The sequence below is a fragment of the Chiloscyllium punctatum genome, chromosome 5 (assembly GCF_047496795.1).
Source record: "Chiloscyllium punctatum isolate Juve2018m chromosome 5, sChiPun1.3, whole genome shotgun sequence".
In the NCBI taxonomy this organism is placed as follows: domain Eukaryota; kingdom Metazoa; phylum Chordata; class Chondrichthyes; order Orectolobiformes; family Hemiscylliidae; genus Chiloscyllium; species Chiloscyllium punctatum.
The window spans coordinates 15,045,188-15,064,486 of record NC_092743.1 but is presented as its reverse complement, the minus strand read 5'-3'; the positions used below and the strand labels follow the sequence as shown (position 1 = coordinate 15,064,486).

At 45.7% G+C, this 19,299-nt stretch overlaps 1 protein-coding gene across 6 annotated transcripts in view; it reads right to left on the bottom strand.

The window, feature by feature from the left end:
• LOC140476899 (low-density lipoprotein receptor class A domain-containing protein 4-like) overlaps positions 1-16,141 on the bottom strand; it is a 248,149-nt gene extending 232,008 nt beyond the window's left edge. For all 6 annotated transcript variants that reach the window (XM_072569805.1, XM_072569804.1, XM_072569803.1 and 3 more), the window contains exon 1: positions 16,001-16,141. The gene's annotated coding sequence lies outside the window, so the exon portion shown is untranslated. The remainder of the gene's footprint in view (positions 1-16,000) is intronic.
• Between the last annotated feature and the right edge of the window lie 3,158 nt (positions 16,142-19,299).

The following is a 19,299-nucleotide window of genomic DNA, read 5'->3' as shown; positions in this document are numbered from 1 at the left end:
CTTCTTAAATTAGGGGACTAACTCTATGCTGGCTGGTGCTACAGTCAGTATGTTACTGTTAGTTTCTGTTTCCCTTTTTTTGGAAGGAGGAAACCGGATTCCTGAACTGGCTGAATTATTTAGCCAATTTGTAAACTGGCATTCCTTTTAGTGAGGACTGATTGTGTGCATCAGGAGTTTAACAATGTGTTTCATGTGTAACTCAGTTCTCATTAGGGGATTATTGTTTCACTGGCTGGTTACAGCCAGTGTGTTACTCTTTTTACTTTTTGAGAAAATGTTAATTTTGTGGTAGGGCTTAGCCCTTGGACTCTAGTTTTCTTTGTTTTTTTGTTTGTGTCTTCACTGGTTTTGGTGTTTGGACTGAGTCCTTGTGGAAGACATACATTTTACCAGAGGAGCTGTTCCTGTGGGGAGGCCTAACCCTGGGACTAGGCCTCTGAAGATTGAACACGTGTGTGTGTGTGCTGGGAGGTGAGCACTTGCTGTATCCTGGAGTTTGGGCGAAGACCTTGCCTTCAGGAGTGGATCAAACCCCTGTGAGTTAACTGCACCTGTACAATGTACTGTGTTCCTGTGAGTGGGCCTGGTTTTCCAAGGCTGGGCCAGCACTCTACGGAGACTGAACACCTGTGCTGTGGGGTGTGCATTTGCTGCCTTCAGGCATGGACTCATTTTGAACCATGCACCTCAAAAACTGGAGTGGACTCTACATTTTGAAGACTCTATTTGGACTGTGAACCAGAAAGGACTGTTTTTTTGGTAATTAACTGTATTGTGTTGTTTGTTGGGTCTATCACTTGCACTGTCTTGTGTGTCCCTGGGTCTGGCAGGCCTTACTGTGAGCTGGGAGGCTCATGGGTTGTCCTGAAAGCTGTCACCCAGAGAGCCGGAGGGTGGATAGGCCATCCTGTGAACCTGAAGGTTGGTAGGCTGTCCCAAAAGCCAGAGGGTGGGTAGGCCACCCTGATGCCAGTCGCCCTGAGCGCCAGATTGGGGGGTAGGCCGTTCTGAGCACTGTCGTCCCAAGGAGAGGTAATCGGGACGGGCTGACTTGAGGTGGTCGAAAAGTGTGTCAGAGCAGCCAAGAGCCAGAAGGCGTGTAAGGGTAGGCTGAGATCTGGAATGCTTGTGGGCTAACCTGCACACTGTCGTCCCAGGGAAGGGGACGGGCTGTCCTCGAGGTGGCCGGAAGGTGTGCTAGGATAGCCCACTGGCCAGATGGCGCATCGGGGTGGGTGAGAGCCCAATGATACGTAGGGGCAGACAGAGAGCCAGAAGGTTGGTAGCCGTCCTCAATGCTGTCACCCTGGGCAGGTACTGGGGCGGGCTGTCCTAGAGGTGGTCAAAAGGTGTGTCAGGGCGGACCGAGAACTGGAAGGGGCATGGAATGGACTGAGAACCAGAAGGTGTGTAGGGGCAGGCTGCCTTAGAGTGGGCGGAAGGTGGGAGGGACAGGGGCTTGCTGGGTCTGTATTGTCTGCACTTTTGTATGTAACAGTAATGTCTCATGTACAAATGTCATTGTCACTGTCTTTTCATATGTGGAACTGGGATTTGAGGTTTGTCCTCATCTCCTTGTAAACTGGTTGAACAGCAGGGTTTGGGGCCTGGCTTTGCTCGTCTCCCTTGTAAAATTGTTGTTGTATACAGCTGTAAATGTTAAGTTTTTTTCCTTTTTTGTAAACTTTTGATTTAAAAAAAAAGGATAAAAAAAAACAGGAGATCGAGTCTCCTCAATTTAGGGAACTGACTGTGCTGACTGGGCCACAGTCAGTGTGTTACTGTTATTGTTGGTTTCTACTTCCCTTTTTTTTGGAAGGGGTAAACCAGATTCCTGAACTGGCTGAATTATTCAGCCAGTTTGTTAAGTGGCATTCCTTTAGTGAGGACTGATTATTAAACTCCTGATGCACACAATGTGTTTCAGGTGTAACTCAGTTCTCATTAGGGGATTGTTGTTTCACTGGCTGGTTACAGCCTGTATCACTCTTTTCTCTTTGTCCTTTTGAGAAAAGGACAATGTGGATTTTATGGTAGGGCTTAGCCCTTGGACTCTAGTTTTCTTTGAAGACGCATATGAAAAAACAATTTTTTTGGTGTTTGGACTGAGCCCTTGTTGAAGGCATACATTTTACCAGAGTAGCTGTTCCTGTGAGGACGCCTAGCCCTGGGACTGGGCATCTGAAGATTGAACAACTGTGTGTGCTGGGAGGTGAGCACTTGCTGTATCCTGGAGTTTGAGAGAAGCCCTTTCCTTCAGGAGTGGACCAAACCCCTGGGAGTTAACTGCACCTTTACAATATACTGTGTTCCTGTGAGTGGCCCTGGCTCTCCAAGGATGTGCCATGACTCCATGGAGACTGAACACCTGTGTGCTGCGGTGTGTGCATTTGGGAGTGGACTACGCCCTCAGTTGTGGACTCTGTTTTTAGCAACGGACTCTACAGTTTAGAGGGGACTCTATTCCTGACAATGCACTTTGTATTCTGGAGTGGACTCCGTTCCTGGGAATGGACTCTACATTTTGAAGAGAACTGTCTATGCTAATGGACTCTATGTACCAGGAAAGGACTCTGTTGGTAATTACCTCTGTCATGTGGTTTGTTGGGGTTATCACCTGCATTGTCTTGTGTCTCCCTGGGTCTGGCAGGCCTTACTGTGAGCTGGGAGACTCATAGGTCGTCCTGAAAGCTGTCACCCCGAAATCTGGAGGGTGGGTAGGCCATCCTGTGAACCTGAAGGTTGGTAGGCCACCCCGATGCCAGTCACCCCAAGAGCGAAGTAGTGGGGTAGGCCATTCTGACTGCTGTCATCCCAAGAAGGGGTAATTAGGACGGGCTGTCCCTGAGGTGGTCGAAAGGTATGTCAGAGCGGCCGAGAGCCAGAAAGCACATAGGGGCAGGCTGAGATCTGGAAGGCTTGTGGGCTGCCCTGTACGCTGTCATCCCTGGGGAAGGGGACGGGCTGTCCTAGAGGTGGCCAGAAGGTGTCAGGGTAGTCCATGGCTAGACAACGCATCGGGGTGGGTGAGAGCCCAAAGGTACATAGGGGCAGACAGAGAGCCAGAAGGCGGGTAGCTGTCCTCAGTGCTGTCACCCCAGGCGACTACTGGGAAGGGCTGTCCTAGAGGTGGTCAAAAGGTATGTCGGGGCTGCCTGAGAACTGGAAGGGACATGGGGTGGACCGAGAGCTGGAAGGTGTGTAGGGGCAGGCTGCCTTAGAGTGGCTGGAAGGTGGGAGGGACGAGGGCTTGCTGAGTCTGTATTGTATGCACTTTTTTCTTTTATGTAACTGGATTGCCTTTTTATATAAAAATGTCATTGTTACTGACCTGTCATGTTTGAAACTGGGATTTGGGGTTTGTCCTCATTTCCCTGTAAACTGGTTGAACGGTAGGGTTTGGAGCCTGGCTTTGCTGCTCTTCATTGTAAAATTGCTGTTTCTTCATATACAGCTGTAAATGTTAACTTTTTTTGTAAACTTATGTAAACTGTTTTTAATTGTTTTAATAAAATATAAACAGGAGATTCAGTCTCCTCAGTTTAGGGGACTGACTCTGTGCTGGCTGATGCTACAGTCAGTGTGTTACTTTTAGTTTCTGCTTCTCTTTGAGGGGGAAACCTGATTCCTGAACTGGCTGAATTATTTAGCCAGTTTGTTAACTGGCATTCCTTTTTAGTGAGGACTGATTGTGTGCATCAAGAGTTTAACTGTGTTTCAGGTGTAACTCAAGTTCTCATTCGGAGATTGTTGTTTCACTGGCTGGTTACAGCCTGTGTGTTACTCTGTTCCTTTTCTCAAAAGTAACTATTTTGTGGTAGGGCTTAGCCCTTTGGCTCTAGTTTCCTTTTTTTTGTAAGTGTATTTGTAAAATACACCCAATACCACCCTCACAACCCTGGTTTTGGTTTTTGGACTGAGTCCTTATGGAAGACATACATTTTACCAGAGGAGCTGTTCCCATGGGGAGGCCTAGCCCTGGGACTAGGCCTCTGAAGATTGAACACGTGTGTGTGTGCTGGGACGTGAGCACTTGCTGTATCCTGGAGTTTGGGCGAAGACCTTGCCTTCAGGAGAAGATCAAACCCCTGTGAGTTAACTGCACCTGTACAATGTACTGTGTTCCTGTGAGTGGGCCTGGTTTTCCAAGGCTGGGCCAGGACTCCATGGAGATTGAACACCTGTGTGCTGTGGGATGTGCATTTGCTGCCTTCAGGAGTGGACTCTGCAGTTTGGACAATGCACCTCAAACTGGAGTGGACTCCATTCCTGAGAATGGATTCTATATTTTTGAAGATTCTATCTGGATTGTGTACCAGAAAGGACTTTTTTTTGGTAATTAACTGTATTTGTGTTGTTTATTGGGTCTATCATCTGCATGTCTTGTGTGTCCCTGGGTCTCGCAGGCCTGAATGTGAGCTGGGAGGCTAATGGGTTGTCCTAAAAGCTGTCACCCCGAGAGCGGGTTCACCAACCAGGTCAGGTCTGCTCAGGGTTAGTGATTCACCCTGACCAAACCTGTGCTGTACCGGGCAGGAAGATCATAGTCTTGCACTCCTCAGGGATACGATCGCCTACATGCAGGACAGAGGGTTGGACGCCTGCCTCATCAGCCTGGACCAGGAGAAAGCCTTTGACAGGATATCATACACGTAAATGAGAGATATTCTCTCCAAAATGGGCTTTGGGGAGGGAATCTGCAATTGGATTAGACTGCTCTAAACCACAATGTCAGTGCAGTCTCAATCAATGGGTGGGAATCGGATAGCTTTCCAGTCAGAGCTGGAGTCAGGCAGGGCTACCCTCCCTCTCCTGCCTTGTTTGTGTGCAGCATAGAGCCATTTGCCGAGTCCAGCAGGCAGGATGCGAGCCTGAGAAGGGCGACTATTCCTGGCAGCGGGGGCCTACAAGTCAAGGCCTCCCTGTACATGGATGATGTTGCCATTTTCTGCTCAGATCCGCTGTCTGTGCACAGACGCATGTGTGACCAATTCGAATGGGCCACGGGGGCCAAGGTAAACAGAGGCAAGAACGAGGCCATGCTGTTCGGGAACTGGGCCGACCAATCCTCTATCCCCTTCACCATCAGGAACAACCACCTGAAGGTGCTGGGTATTTGGTTTGGGGGGGGACTGGGGCATGTGCCAAGGCTTGGGAGGAGTGTATCAGCAAATTGAGGCAGAAACTGGGCAGATGGAAGTTATGCTCGCTCTTCATCGTGGGGGAAAAAACCTAGTCATCAGGTGTGAGGCACTGTCATTGCTGTTACACGTGGCACAGGTCTGGCCTATTCACAAAACCTGTGCCACAGCAGTCACCCAGGCTATCTTCCAATTTATATGGAGATCAAAGATGGACCGGGTCCGAAGGGACTCTCTGTATAAAGATCTGGGCAATGGGGGGGAAAAAATACACCCAATGCCACCCTCGCCCTGATGGCCACCTTTGTGTGTGGCTGCATCAAGCGGTGTGTGGATCCCCGGTACGCAAACACCAAGTGTCACTACATATGGAGGTTCTACCTGTCCCCGGTGTTGCAAAGAATGAGTCTGGCCTCGCTGCCGTGGAACGCTCAGAGTAGTTGGACCGTTCTGTATCACCTGTCCTTTGTAGAGAAGTTTATGAAGAAAAACACCTTTTGACCACAAGTCCATCAGGAAGTGGTCAGCATGTAGTGTCCTTGAGACCCTTTGGGAAAAGGACAGGGTGGTTCCCTGAGCAGACTGTCAAAGTCATTTGGCAGAATGCCTCATCGCCAGAACTTTCCAACAAGCACCAAGACATTGCTTGGCTGGTGGTGAGAAGGGCTCTGCCTGAGATCCTTTATGCACGTCCAGACTCTCAGCCACACTGCACGTTGCCCTCTAAGTGGCTGCGGAGGGGAACGAGACTCACACACCTCCTTCTGGAATGGTGCCTATGCAGAAGAAGTCTGGAGAGGAATGCAGTGGTGTTTGTCGAGGTTCGACGTGGGACTCCATACTCTAAGGCCTGTTCCCCAGGATGCAGACTGAGACGAACATCAACTGTGCCAGGAGGATCATCAACTTGGTGAAGGACACTCTCTAGGTGGTCCGACACCCCTGTTGATCTTCCAGCTGAAGGAGTTGACCCCAACTGAGTGTTGCAGACTGGCACATTCCAAGGTCCAGGACTACGTGTTGAGGACACACTGAAGTTTGGGGCAGCTGCCGGCAAGGCATTGTGGGGAAAGACCACCGTGTAACATCTGCCTGCCTAAGAACAGGGGGCCCACGCAGTCATTTGGGCTCTGCTGACGCCTCAGCTAAATATATGGATATATGATTGACAAGCATACAGACCTGTATATATGAATGACAAATTCTGATCTGTATGCAAATGTTTGCGTATGAATGGCATGACCAACTGTACAGACCATCAAATTATTTTCGGAAAAAAGTGGGTAGGCCATCCTGTGAACCTGAAGGTTGGTAGACTGTCCTGAAAGCCAGAGGGTGGGTAGGCCACACTGATGCCAGTTGCTCCAAGAGCCAGATGGTGGGTAGGCTGTTTTGAGCGCTGTCGTCCTGCAAAGGAGTGATCGGGACGGGCTGTTCTAGAGGTGGTCAAAAGCTGTGTCAGGGCGGACCGAGAACTGGAAGGGGCATGAGGTGGACCGAGAGCTGGAAGGTAAGTAGGGCGGGCTGCCTTCGAGTGGCTGGAAGGTGGGAGGGACAGGGGCCTGCTGGGTCTGTATTGTATGCACTGCTTTTTATGCAGCTGGATTGGCTTTTTATGTACAAATGTCATTGTCGCTGTCTTGTCATATGTGAAACTGGGATTTGAGATTTGTCCTCATCTCTCTAAACTGGTTGAACCCTCCCCTTTCACTGTTTGATCATGCAGCATTGCCCTTTGATGTGAAGGGCACTGCTTGTCATTGGCCACTTGGGTGTTTATTCTATTTCCACCACCAGGAAGAAAAGAAAGGGAAAACCTAACAGGAGTGTCAACCGAGAGCCAGAAGGGGTGTAGGGGTGGGCTGCCTTAGAGTGGCTGGAAGGTGGGAGGGACATGTAGTTTGCAGAATTGCTGGGGTGGGGTCGGGTCTGTATTTTATACTGTTTATGTAATTGGACTGTCTTATATTTAGCTGTTACTGTTTTGCCACTCCTCTCCCTTGCAAAATTGCTGTATCTCTGTATACAACTGTTAGTTTACAACACAGTGAAGATTATGTATTGTTTAATAAAAACACGGGGGAAAAAAAACCGGAGTGTAAAAACAAACACCACCGCTGTTGGGTGTTAGTGTGGGGGGAAAATAAACAGGAATGTCAGAAAAAGGAAAAATTAAACAGCAGTGTCTTGACAAAGAAAACTGGTTGAATGGTGGGGTTTGGCTTCTCTGCCCCCTCCCTTGTATAGAGTTTTTTTGTGAACTGCTATTTTGTTTATTATCAACTGTTTTTTGTATTGTTTAAAAAAAAGTGTCACAGACACAAGTTGAGGACTGTGTGTGTGTGTGTGTGTGTGTGTGTGTGTGTATGGTGACTTGATGGCCTCTTCAGTTATTTCAGAAACCCATGAAATTTGTCAAAAATGACATAGCTGATTTCTAGTATGTATTTTTCAGATCCACGTGTCATTACAGGGGATACATTGTATTTCATGAACAGGTTTTAGTAAATCTGGCTATTGGCTAATTATGTGACAATATTGATGAGTAATATGTTGTAATGGTGTCCAGAAAAATTTCACAATGTACTGCCTAGGATAGTTTGTATCATCTGGTAATTCATTAACTTGAGCCCACAATCCTGGTCACTTAATATCTACTGTCAATGGCAAGAGAAAAAAACAGGAGTGTCAGATATCCTGTTCACTCAGAGCTGGCTATAAAGGGAGCTGGAGCAATGTCAAGGACTCCATGTGTAAATAAAGGGTGACTTGGTCATGGCATAGCGGTCTCTGGAGTTATTTGATGTCTGTCCACCTGACCAATCCATTTATATTCTCCTGTAACCTAACAAAATCATTCTCACTGTCAACCACCTGGTCAATCTTTGTTACATCCACAATATTACTTAATTGACATATGAGAATGTTGGGGTTATGAATATCACAAACAATTAGGAACACATGGATTGATCCTGATTCCATGTTGCTGCACACTGGACGCCAGTCACACAAACAGCCTTCTACACCAGCCTCTTTCCTGTTACTAGTCAATTTTGGGTCCAACTTGTCAAGTTACCCTTGATCCCGAGTATGGGGTCAGAGCTCCTTGTCTCCTCCTCTCTCTCATAGTAATCTAGGATACAACTCACTCAGATCCGAGGGTTTGTCCACTTTAAGCTTGCCAAAACTTCCATTACCTTCCTCAACCTTCTCCAGTCTTTCTTCTCTAATTCAATATTTTCATCCTTCTTCTCCCAAGTAAAGACCGACGCAAAGTACTCATTTAACACTGATGTCCTCCAGCACCACACACAGATTGCACCCTTGTCCCTAATAGGTCCTACTCTTTCCTGGTTTCTCTTCCTCTGGATATTGTAGGATACTCCAGGAATCTCCCTAATCTTGCCCACCAGCATTTTCTCAAGCCCCCTCTTTGCTCTTCTAATTGCTTTGAGGTTCCCCCTTGCAACCATTTAAACATCTCTCCTCCTCCTTACCCAGTCCTAAATATCCCTAGATATCCAGGGTTCTCTGGGCATGTTCTCTTTGTAGGAGCATGTCAGCCCTGCTCCCTGGTACCTTTTTTATTGCCTCTTACTGTTCTGCTATAGACTTTCCCTCAAGTATCTGTTGCCAGTCTATTATAGCTAATTCCTGTCTTATTTCAATAAAATCAGCATTTCACCAATCCAAATCATTTTTGCAGACTATTCTGCCTTTTTCATAACAAACTTTTGATATACAGTGTTGTGGATGCTATCACTAAAATGCTTCCCCAGTCACCTCAAACATCTGTCTGGCTTCATTCCCCAGAATTAGGTCCAGCATTGCATCATCCCTTGTAGGGCCATCGACAAATTGACATAAAAGCTCCACCGTGCACATTTCAAGAAATCTGCCCCTTCAACTCTTTGTACAACGATTATCCCAAACACATTGGACAAACAGGCAGAAAACAAGCCACCAGGATACATGACCATTAACTAGCCACAAAATGACAGGACCCTCTCTCACCAGTATCCTTACATACAGATAAGAAAGGACACCACTTCGACTGGGACAACATATCCATCCAAGGACAAGCTAAACAGAGAGATGCACGAGAATTCCTAGAAACATAGCATTCCAAGTGGAACTACTTTCAACTAACACATGTTTAATTGGAAGCACACTATAACCTGGTGTTGTGACTTTTAACTTTGTACACCCCAGTCCAACACCAGCATCTCCAAATCATCAAACACCTGGACATGGATTGCGCTTACCACCCCCTGAGAAAAAGAACTGGGAAATCAGGTCTCACAAACTTGGTTAAGTTTTTTGAGGAAGTAACAAAGAGGATTGATGAGGGCAGAGCAGTAGGTGTGATTTATATGGACTTCAGTAAGGCGATCGACAAGGCACCCCATGGGAGACTGATTAGCATGGTTAGATCTCGTGGAATACAGGGAGAACTAGCCATTTGGATACAGAGGGGCTCAAAGGTAGAAGACAGAGTGGTGGCGGAGGGTTGTTTTTCAGACTGGAGGCCTGTGACCAGTGGAGTGCCACAAGGATCGGTGCTTGGTCCTCTACTTTTTGTCAATTACATAAATGATTTGGATGCAAGCATAAGGGGTACAGTTAGTAAGTTTGCAGGTGACACCAAAATTGGAGGTGTAGTGGACAACGAAGAGGGTTACCTCAGATTACAATGGGCTGAGAAGTGGCAGATGGAGTTTAATTCAGATAAATGCAAGGTGCGGCATTTCGGGAAAGAAAATCTTAGCAGTACTTATATACTTAATGGTAAGGTCCCAGGGAGTATTGCTGTACAAAGAGACCTTGGAGTGCAGGTTCATGGCTCCTTGAAAGTGGAGTCACTGGTAGATAGGATAGTGAAGGCAGCGTTTGGTATGCTTTCCTTTATTGGTCAGAGTATTGAGCACAGAGGTTGGGAGGTCATATTGAGGCTGTACAGGACATTGGTTAGGCCACTGTTGGAATATTGCATGCAATTCTGGTCTCCCTCCTATTGGAAAGATGTTGTGAAACTTGAAAGGGTTCAGAAAAGATTTACTAGGATGTTGCTAGGGTTGAGGATTTGAGCTTTTGGGAGAGGCTGAACAGGCTGGGGTGGTTTTCCCTGAAGTGTTGGAGGCTGAGGGGTGACCTTATGAAGGTTTACAAAATTATGAAGGGCATAGATACGGTAAATAGGCAAAGTCTTTTCCCTGGGGTCGGGTAGTCCAGAACTAGAGGGCATATATTTAGGGTGAGAGGGGAAAAATATAAAAGAGACCTATGGGGCAACTTTTCACAGAGGGTGGTACATGTATGGAATGAGCTGCCACAGGAAGTGGTGGAGGCTGGTACAATTGCAACATTTTAAAAGACATTTGGATGGGTATATGAATAGGGAGGGTTTGGAGGGATATGGGCTGGGTGCTGGCAGGTGGGACTAGATTGGATTGGGATATCTGGTTGGCATGGACAGGTTGGACCGAAGGGTCTGTTTCCATGCTATACATCTCTATGACGCACCATCAGAAATGACATCACTACAGGAAATGACATCAACACATGGAAACCCCAGCAGTGCTTTGTCCGGAGGCTCACTGAAGATGTTATCTAGTATGGTGACAAAATGTCTGAAAATGAACCTTCCAGCTCAGCAAGTAAACCTACATCAAGAATGATTATCCCAATTAATATTGGGATAATTGAAATCCCCTATAATTACCCTCCTGATATTTTTATACACCTTAGTGAATTTACTACATATCTGCTCCTCAATTGCACATTCCTAACCGTGTGACTGCCCCTTTTTATTCCTAAGTTCTATCTACAATGCTTTATTTGACAATCTTTCCAAGATATCTTTCCTCCCTACTGTAGTGATTGACTCCATAATTAATAATGTGTCACCAACTTCACTTTTACACCCTCCCCTGAAAACCCTATACCCTAGAATGTTACATTGCCAGACCAGACTAGATCTTTGCCCCACCAAAATATTTTAAGTAGTAACTTAGACCCTAACTTTTATTACTTGTTTAAAGTTTAGTTTAATGTGCTGAGTTCCAGATGTGTCCACCACTAGGCTTTAACCAAAATAGGCTTCATTCTAATGACAGTTAAAATACAAAAAAATGACATAACTTTAACTCCACTGAAATACTTAAGATGATAATGTATTACTTAACCACTAATAATCAAGTGTTCCAATACAGGCAGCACCCCACAAACACACCCTTGGCAAAAATGCAATTCAGCAAAACATGTATTATCATCACATGCTGTCTTTTCACTCTAGCAGCAGAAAGAGAGCTCTAGCATTAGTTCAGGCAAACAGCTAGCAGAAATGTTCTCAGTAACTGAAAGCAAAACTAAAAGCCTTCCTGGGTCTAAGAGCCCTAACCCACCCACTCATAGTTCTTTTATTTCATTTAAGAAAAACACCCAGGGAGAACTCCAAAGCTGTTTTCTAGCCTCAGCACCATCACATCTCCCTTCTTCAACCACACTTCTGTAAAGGCTACAAGATCGCAGTTCATGTGTCAATCCAATCCTTAACTCATCTGTCTTACCTATAATACTCCTGGCATTAAAGTAGAGGTCATTTAACCTTGCCTTACTCCCTTGAGACACAACATGGCTGAACTCACTTGGTTCCTTTTCTGAGTTATGCCGTGTTGCTACTGAACTAACACAGTGTTTCATGTCCCTGCTGAACTAGTTTAAACTCCTTCTAGCAGCACTAATTAAACCGTCCTCCATAAAGATGTTAGTCTGCACCTGAATCAGTATTAGGGATCTACTTTCCCCAGAAACTGTCTCAGTGACCCAGGAATCTGAAACCATCCCTTCTCCATTAATGTTTATATTCATCCAACTATTCGCCTACTTCGGTGGCCGATAGCATATAGCACTGGGAGTAATCCTGCACATCCACCAATATCATTTATTGTAGCCGTTGCTCCCGATGCGGTCTCCTCTATGTTGGGGAGATTGGATGCCTCTTAGCATAGCGCTTTAGGGAACATCTCTGGGACACCCGCACCAATCAACTACACCGCCCTATGGCCCAAAATTTCAACTCCCGCTCCCACTCTGCCAAGGACATGCAGGTCCTGGGCTTCCTCTACCGTCGCTCCCTCACCACCCAACGCCTGGAGGAAGAACGCCTCATCTTCTGCCTCAGAACACTTCAACCCCATGGCATTAAAGTGGATTTCACCAGTTTCCTCATTTCCCCTTCCCCCACCTCACCCCAGCTCCAACCTTCCAGCTCATCACCGCCCTCATGACCTGTCCTACCTGCCTATCTTCCTTTCCACCTATCCACTCCACCCTCCTCTCTGAACTATCACCTCCATTCACCTATTGTACTCTGCTACTTTTTCCCCACCCCCCCCCTCTCATTTATCTCTCCACTCTGCAGGTACCCTGCCTCTATTCCTGAAGGGCTTTTGCCCGAAACGTCGATTATCCTGCTCCTCAGATGCTGCCTGACCTGCTGTGCTTTTCCAGCACCACTCTAATCTAGACAGTAATCCTGAGATGACAACCTTAAAGATCCTCCTTCTTTATGCAGGATCTCATCCCTCTTTGTACCTATATGGTTGGTACCAATGTACACCACAACCTCTGTCTTAGCACCCTCTCCCTTCAGGGTTCCCTACGCTGTTCATTCCTGACCCTAGCGGCAAGGAGGCAACACGCCATCCTGGAGTTGTGCCTGTGGCTGCAGAAACACCTTTTTGTTCTCCTAAGTAATGAATGCTCTATAACTATCTTTCCTACATTCTTCTTTCTCCCCTCCTGTACAATCAGGCCACTTGTGGTGCCAGAAGCTGGTTTGGTCTACACACTCCAGTACCAGCACCACACACTGTTTTCTGATCAGAAAACAGATTCATAAACAGAATAGTAGGGGCCTCCTTCACGACTTGCCTTTTTCTCCTTGACTACCTGATTGGTCACCCATCTTTTCTTTCATCTTGGCCCTACAGCTGTGACACTCTTTAAATATGCTATCCACTTACATGAAGACATACAGGTGAGGAATAAATTGAAATAATTGACTGACCAGTTATATTTCCTTTAAGCAGTTTCCACAATGCATAGTAACACAAGCACATGGGATTGTATTTCTGAAGACATCAGTCAACGTAAATAGCTTCCAGTAGGATCTGATAAATAGTAATTTATAATCTTATAACAGATTCCACTTTCTGAAATTTTCAAAAGTTGATGAGATGCAATCAAATCCCCATTATGTAGTTTTGGTAGCCACAATCCTTCTGACTCAAACAGTTCAAAACCAGTTTAAACTTCGGTTTCCCTTTGTTAGACTGGTTACATCTCCAAGTTCACTGTTTATTTTCAAACAACAGAGCATATAAAGCATCTCCAGAAACGTCTAGAATGTTCTTTGAACAAAAATCAATTAACTTTGAGGTGAGGAAAACAAGCAAGCTGGTATTTGTTTAAGAAAACAACCTGGTGATCATAGCTCAAAGGTCAGCTTCAGCTCTCAGCTCAGAGGTTGAAACCAAAAATAATTAAAAATAAAACGAAGGTCTCAACAACAGTATTTTAAAGACAAATCTATGTTCTTGCACAAGGTACCTGAGATGGCAAACAAAAATGACCCAACATTCAGCTACTATAGGGTGTGGAGGTAGGTGTAGCAGCAGACTTGACACCCCATTCATTCCCAAAGAACTACCTTCCCATTCTGTTGGATCCAGCACCCCTTGGATCTAGCAGTACTGCTGTTCGACCTGATCACCCCCACACACTCACTTAGATGCTTCATGCCCCTCTCCTTTTTCCCTCTCACCCCCTCATATTTGGAAAGGTGGCAATACTGCAGCTGAAGGGACGACAGGAAAGAGGTATAAGGCTCGGCAAATACTTGTCAATGAAGACAATATAGGAGAATAAGCATTATCAGAGCTGAGATGTCACATTACAGTTGTATAGGATGTTGGTGAGGCCACATTTGGAGTACTGTGTACAGTTCTGGTCGCCCTACTATAGGAAGGATATTGTTAAATTGGAAAGGGTTCGGAAAAGATTTACAAGGATGTTGCTGGGAATGGAGGTTTGAGTTAAAGGGAGAGGCCGGGACTTTTTTCACTTGAGCATAGGTTACCTTACAGAGTTTTATAAAATCATGAGCGGCTTATATAAGGTGAGTAGGAAAGGTATTTTCCCTAGGGCGGGGAGTTCGAAACTAGAGGGCATAGGTTTAAGGTGAGAGGATAAGGATTTAAAAGGAACCTTTAGGGGCAATGTTTTCAAAGAAGGTGGTTCATATGTGGAATGAACTCCCAGAGGAAGTGGTAAATGCAGGTACAGATACAACATTAAAAGACACTTCAACAAGTACATGAATTGGAAAGGTTTAGAGGGTAATGGACCAAATGCAGGCAAGTGGAATTTCGTGGGAAAGTTGGTATGATGTCCCAGTGTCTCTCACAGCACCAGAGTCCTGGATTTGATTTCAGCTTCAGGCAACTGTGTGGAGTTTGCACATTCCTCATTTGTCCACGTGGGTTTTCTCCAGTGCTCCAGTTTCCTCCCACATTCCAAAGATGTGTTGGTTAGGTGGATTGGCCATGGGAAAATGCAGGGTTACAGGGATAGGTTAGGAGGGTGGGATACTTTTCAGAGGATTGGTGTGGACTCAATGTGCCAAATGGCCTGCTTCCACACTGGAGGGTTCTATGATGCTATGGTTGGCATGAACAGGCGAGACCAAAGGGTCTGTTTCCATGCTGTATGACTCTATGTTACTTGCAGATAAAACATATGATATTAAATGAACAAATGTTTCTTTTGTAATCATGATAACATTACAACCATAGATGCTACACCTTGCACTGATGGGGCACTGATTGGTAACAATGATCCTTTACACCAGAAACTACAAAATCCAATAACAGAAATCTTTGCAGCATAATTCGTTCAAGTGCCTCAAAACATCAGGAAGGCTCCGCTGTAGTACATTTTTTTCATCTGCCCAAAACACAAGGGGAACAGTGTCAAAATGACTATGTTTCAAACTTTGCATTGCAAGTACGTAAAAATGAAGAACTTCATACATTGTCCATGTAGATAGGGATGCTGTGTACAACAATAGGTATCCTGGAATTGCTTTAACAAAGCTTATAAACTAAATGAAAAAAATCTCCAGGGTATAGGGTAGGCGGTGCAGATTAACGTTTGATATTACTGGCTTGGAGTTTATTATTCTTGATTACTCAACAGTCCAAAAACAACTTGGATACCACCTTGAAACTCTTAATTATTCTCTACTTGCCCTCAAACTTCAAAACACATACAAATGAGACCTTCCTGCCCTTGGTGCATTAAGTACCTGAGAATTATTGGCCTTATTTAGCAACCAGAGAACAAACGAATAAGCGATTCTCCAGTATTTATTAAAAGTGCATCAATTTTTTAAAAATTATGGTACCTTCAGCTGCAGTGCTGTAACTATTTGACGTATAAGTTCTGTAGGTATGTGCTGTACTGTAGTTTCAATTTTTAAAAAAATTTCGCTGTCACGAAGTGTTTTTGCTGATGCTGGGTGTGCTGTTGACTTTAAACTTGGGCCTGTCTGGCTAATCACAGAGACACAGCTTTCTGTGTGACTGCCCCAGTCTGGCTCTAACTCTCCTCCCTGTCTGGCTTCTATAGGAACACAACACACCAAACACAAACAACCATTTTATAACACCGAAATCGCCCGAGTGCCGGGATTTTTTTTATGAACAAATATAAATTGTGCTTGAAAATAAAAACTTAATCTCTCTTCCCTCCAAAAAAAAATCACAGATAAATGCAATGATAGCGGGACTCACTCATACTCGCGCTCTCTCTCTCTCCCTCCCTCTTTCTCACACAGTCAAGTCAATCAGTCAGCCACCCCGCGGCTCTCGTCTGGCCTCTTTATTGCCGTCTCACTGACTGAACGGCGCTCGAGCTCCTCCTCCACCTCCTCGCGCTGCTGCCCGCCCCTCCACCTCCTCCCAACCAACCGTCCTAACCGTCTCTCAGCCGCCGCGCGACCACCCACCTCCCCAACCCCCCACCCCTGTCAGCCGCGTGTCGTCGCTCCACCTCTCACTACTTCGCTCGAGACCCATCCATTCAGACAGAGAGAGGAAAGCAGTAGGATTGGGGGGGGACGCGGCAAGTTCAAGGAGGCCGTGGGGTGGGGTGGGGTGGGGTGGGGGGGGAGGGGAAAACACAAAAGCCCCTTGCATTCCGCCCGCCGCCAACCGCTCTCTTCTGCTCTGCTCTCAGTTCGCCGGCATCGCGCCATCTGCAGGCAGGAGGGTGAGACGGCGCAGTGTGAAACACCTCCTCGTCTGTTCTGTTCCCCGTGTGTTGGGCGGTTACGTGGAGGACGTCTGTGTTTGTCTGTGTGTATGGGTCAGTGCTGGGTCAGAGGAACCTCCTTGGGGAAAAGGTACCGAAGAGTCTGAGGAAAACGATATCCTCACATCATGCTAAATCTTCATCTTAAAAAGCTGCTCAGAGAAACAAATAATACACCGAGTTTCTATTTCCCGAAAGGAGTCTTTTCCACATTACGTATGTTATTAATTACAAAAGATTGTTTAGTATTTCTCTTCATGAAAGAATGTTCTAATTGTATGGTCTTGGCAACATTTCTCAATTTCCTTTGAGTGACGTATAGTTGACAATAGCTGATAGTTGATTTAAAATATATTTTAAAATTATTATTTAATATTAAGAAAACCTCATGATCCTGTGAAGTAACAACATAATAGGGGCAGGATTAGACCATCTGGCCCCTCGAACCTGCTCCACCATTCAATAAAAACATAAGTTGATCTTTCTGTTAGATGTCACACTGTACCAGGTTATAGTTGGACAGGTTTACTTCAAATCACAAGCTCTCGGAGAGCTACTTCTTCCTCAGGTGGACTCAGCTCCATTTACCCACCCACTGACCATAACAGTTAATTCTCTTACTGTTCAAAAATCTACTTACATTTAATTCAAACACATTCAGCAAGGTAACCTCAACTGCTTCACTGGCCAGGGAATTTCACAGATTAACCCGGAGAGGTAACACCTATTCTGACAAGTCCTGATGAACCTATCCCAACAGTCACTGCATCAGAGGTCAGATCAGTTTTCCTTCATGCGAGTCCAAGGAAAGTGATGGGACCAGACAGAACACCAGGCTGTGCACTCACAGTATGTGCAGATCAACTGGCAGAGATCTTCTCATACATCTTCAACGTCTCACTGCCTGTTTCAAGAGGGCCAACATCATCCCTGTACCTAAGAAGGCTCAAGCAACATGTCTCAATGACTACCAGCCATTGGCCCTACCTTTGGTGGTCATGAAGTGCTTTGAAAGGCTGATCATGGCATTAATCAACTCCAGCCTCCCCGCTACTCTTGACCCACTCCAATTTGCCTATCGGACTAACAGATCCACGTCAGATGCAATATCACTTGCCCTTCACTCCTACCTAGAACATCTTGACACCAAGAACAGCTACGTAACAATTCTACTCATTGACTTCAACACTATTATCCCCTCGAGACTGATTACTATACTTAGTGATCTCGGATTAAGCCCCACTCTGTGCAACTACATCCTCGGTTTCCTGACACACAGGCCACAATCAGTGAAGGTTCGGGACAATATTTCATCCTCAACACTGGAGCCCCCCAGGAATGCATACTCAGTCCCCTACTGTATTCGCATTTATACCCATGACTGCACCATCAAATACCAGACTAATGCCATTTACACGTTCACTGATGATAGTCGGTCGAATCTCAGATGGCAATGAAACAGATTACAGGCTACAGTGGAAGACCTGGAAAAATGGTGCTCTGAGAACAACCTAGCTCTCAATGCCGGCAAAACCAAGGAACTCATTATTGATTTTATTGATGTTACTTATGCCCCCCTACACATTAACAGAAAAGAGGTGGAATGAGTGGAGAGTGTCAAGCTCCTGGGAGTGGTCATCCACAACAAGCTTTCTTGGACGCTTCAAGTGGACGCACTAGTTACAAAGTCATTGAGACATGCTGCTTGAGCCTTCTTAGGTACAGGGATGATGTTGGCCCTCTTGAAACAGGCAGTGAGACGTTGAAGATGTATGAGAAGATCTCTGCCAGTTGATCTCTTCCTCAGGCAGCTGAAGAAATTTGGCATGACAGCGAATACCCTTGCCAACTTTTATAGGTGTGCCATCAAGAGCATTCTGTCTGAATGTATTGTTACCTGGTCTGGCTACTATACCATTCTAGATCGGAGACGGTTACAGAGAGTGGTGAACTCAATCACAAAGGCCAACCTCCCAACTATAGAATCTATCTACCAGGCCTGCTGTCAAGGAAAGGCTGTCAGCATTCTCAAAGATCCATCCCACCCTGGCAATGCTTTTCTACAACCTCTACCATTGAGGAGAAAGTTTAGAAGCCTGAACACATGCACTAGCCGGTTTCGAAACAGTTTCTACCCTGCTGTTGTTAGAATACTGAATAGACTCACAAATTCTTAACATTCGCCTGTACCTGTGTTTTTGTTTTTGCTGCTGTTTACCTGTTATTTACCTATCTATGCTACTTAACTCTGTGATCTGCCTGTATTGCTTGCAAGACAAAGCTTTTCACTGTTCCTCGGTACACGTGACAATAAATTCAATTCAATTCAAGAGACTTGTCTATCTTTAGCTCCATTAGCTTGCCCAACACTACTACTTTAGTGATAATGATCATTTCTAGGTCCTCACCTGCCGTAGCCTCGTGTTTCCAAATCCTCAAGCATGCATTAGTCCATACAGTGTGTCAGTTAGTCCCAGTTAAGATCCTGGATTTTTCTTATCTTGAGCCACAGTAGATTTAAATCTTCGAGGAGAAAACGAGGACTGCAGATGCTGGAGATCAGAGCTGAAAATGTGTTGCTGGAAAAGCGCAGAGGTCAGGATGCATCCAAGGAACAGGAAAATCGACGTTTCGGGCATCAGCCCTTCTTCAGGAATGAGGAAAGTGTGTCCAGTAGGCTAAGATAAAAGGTAGGGAGGAGGGACTTGGGGGAGGGGCATTGGGAATGCGATAGGTGGAGGGAGGTCAAGGTGAGGGTGATAGACTGGAGTGGGGTGGG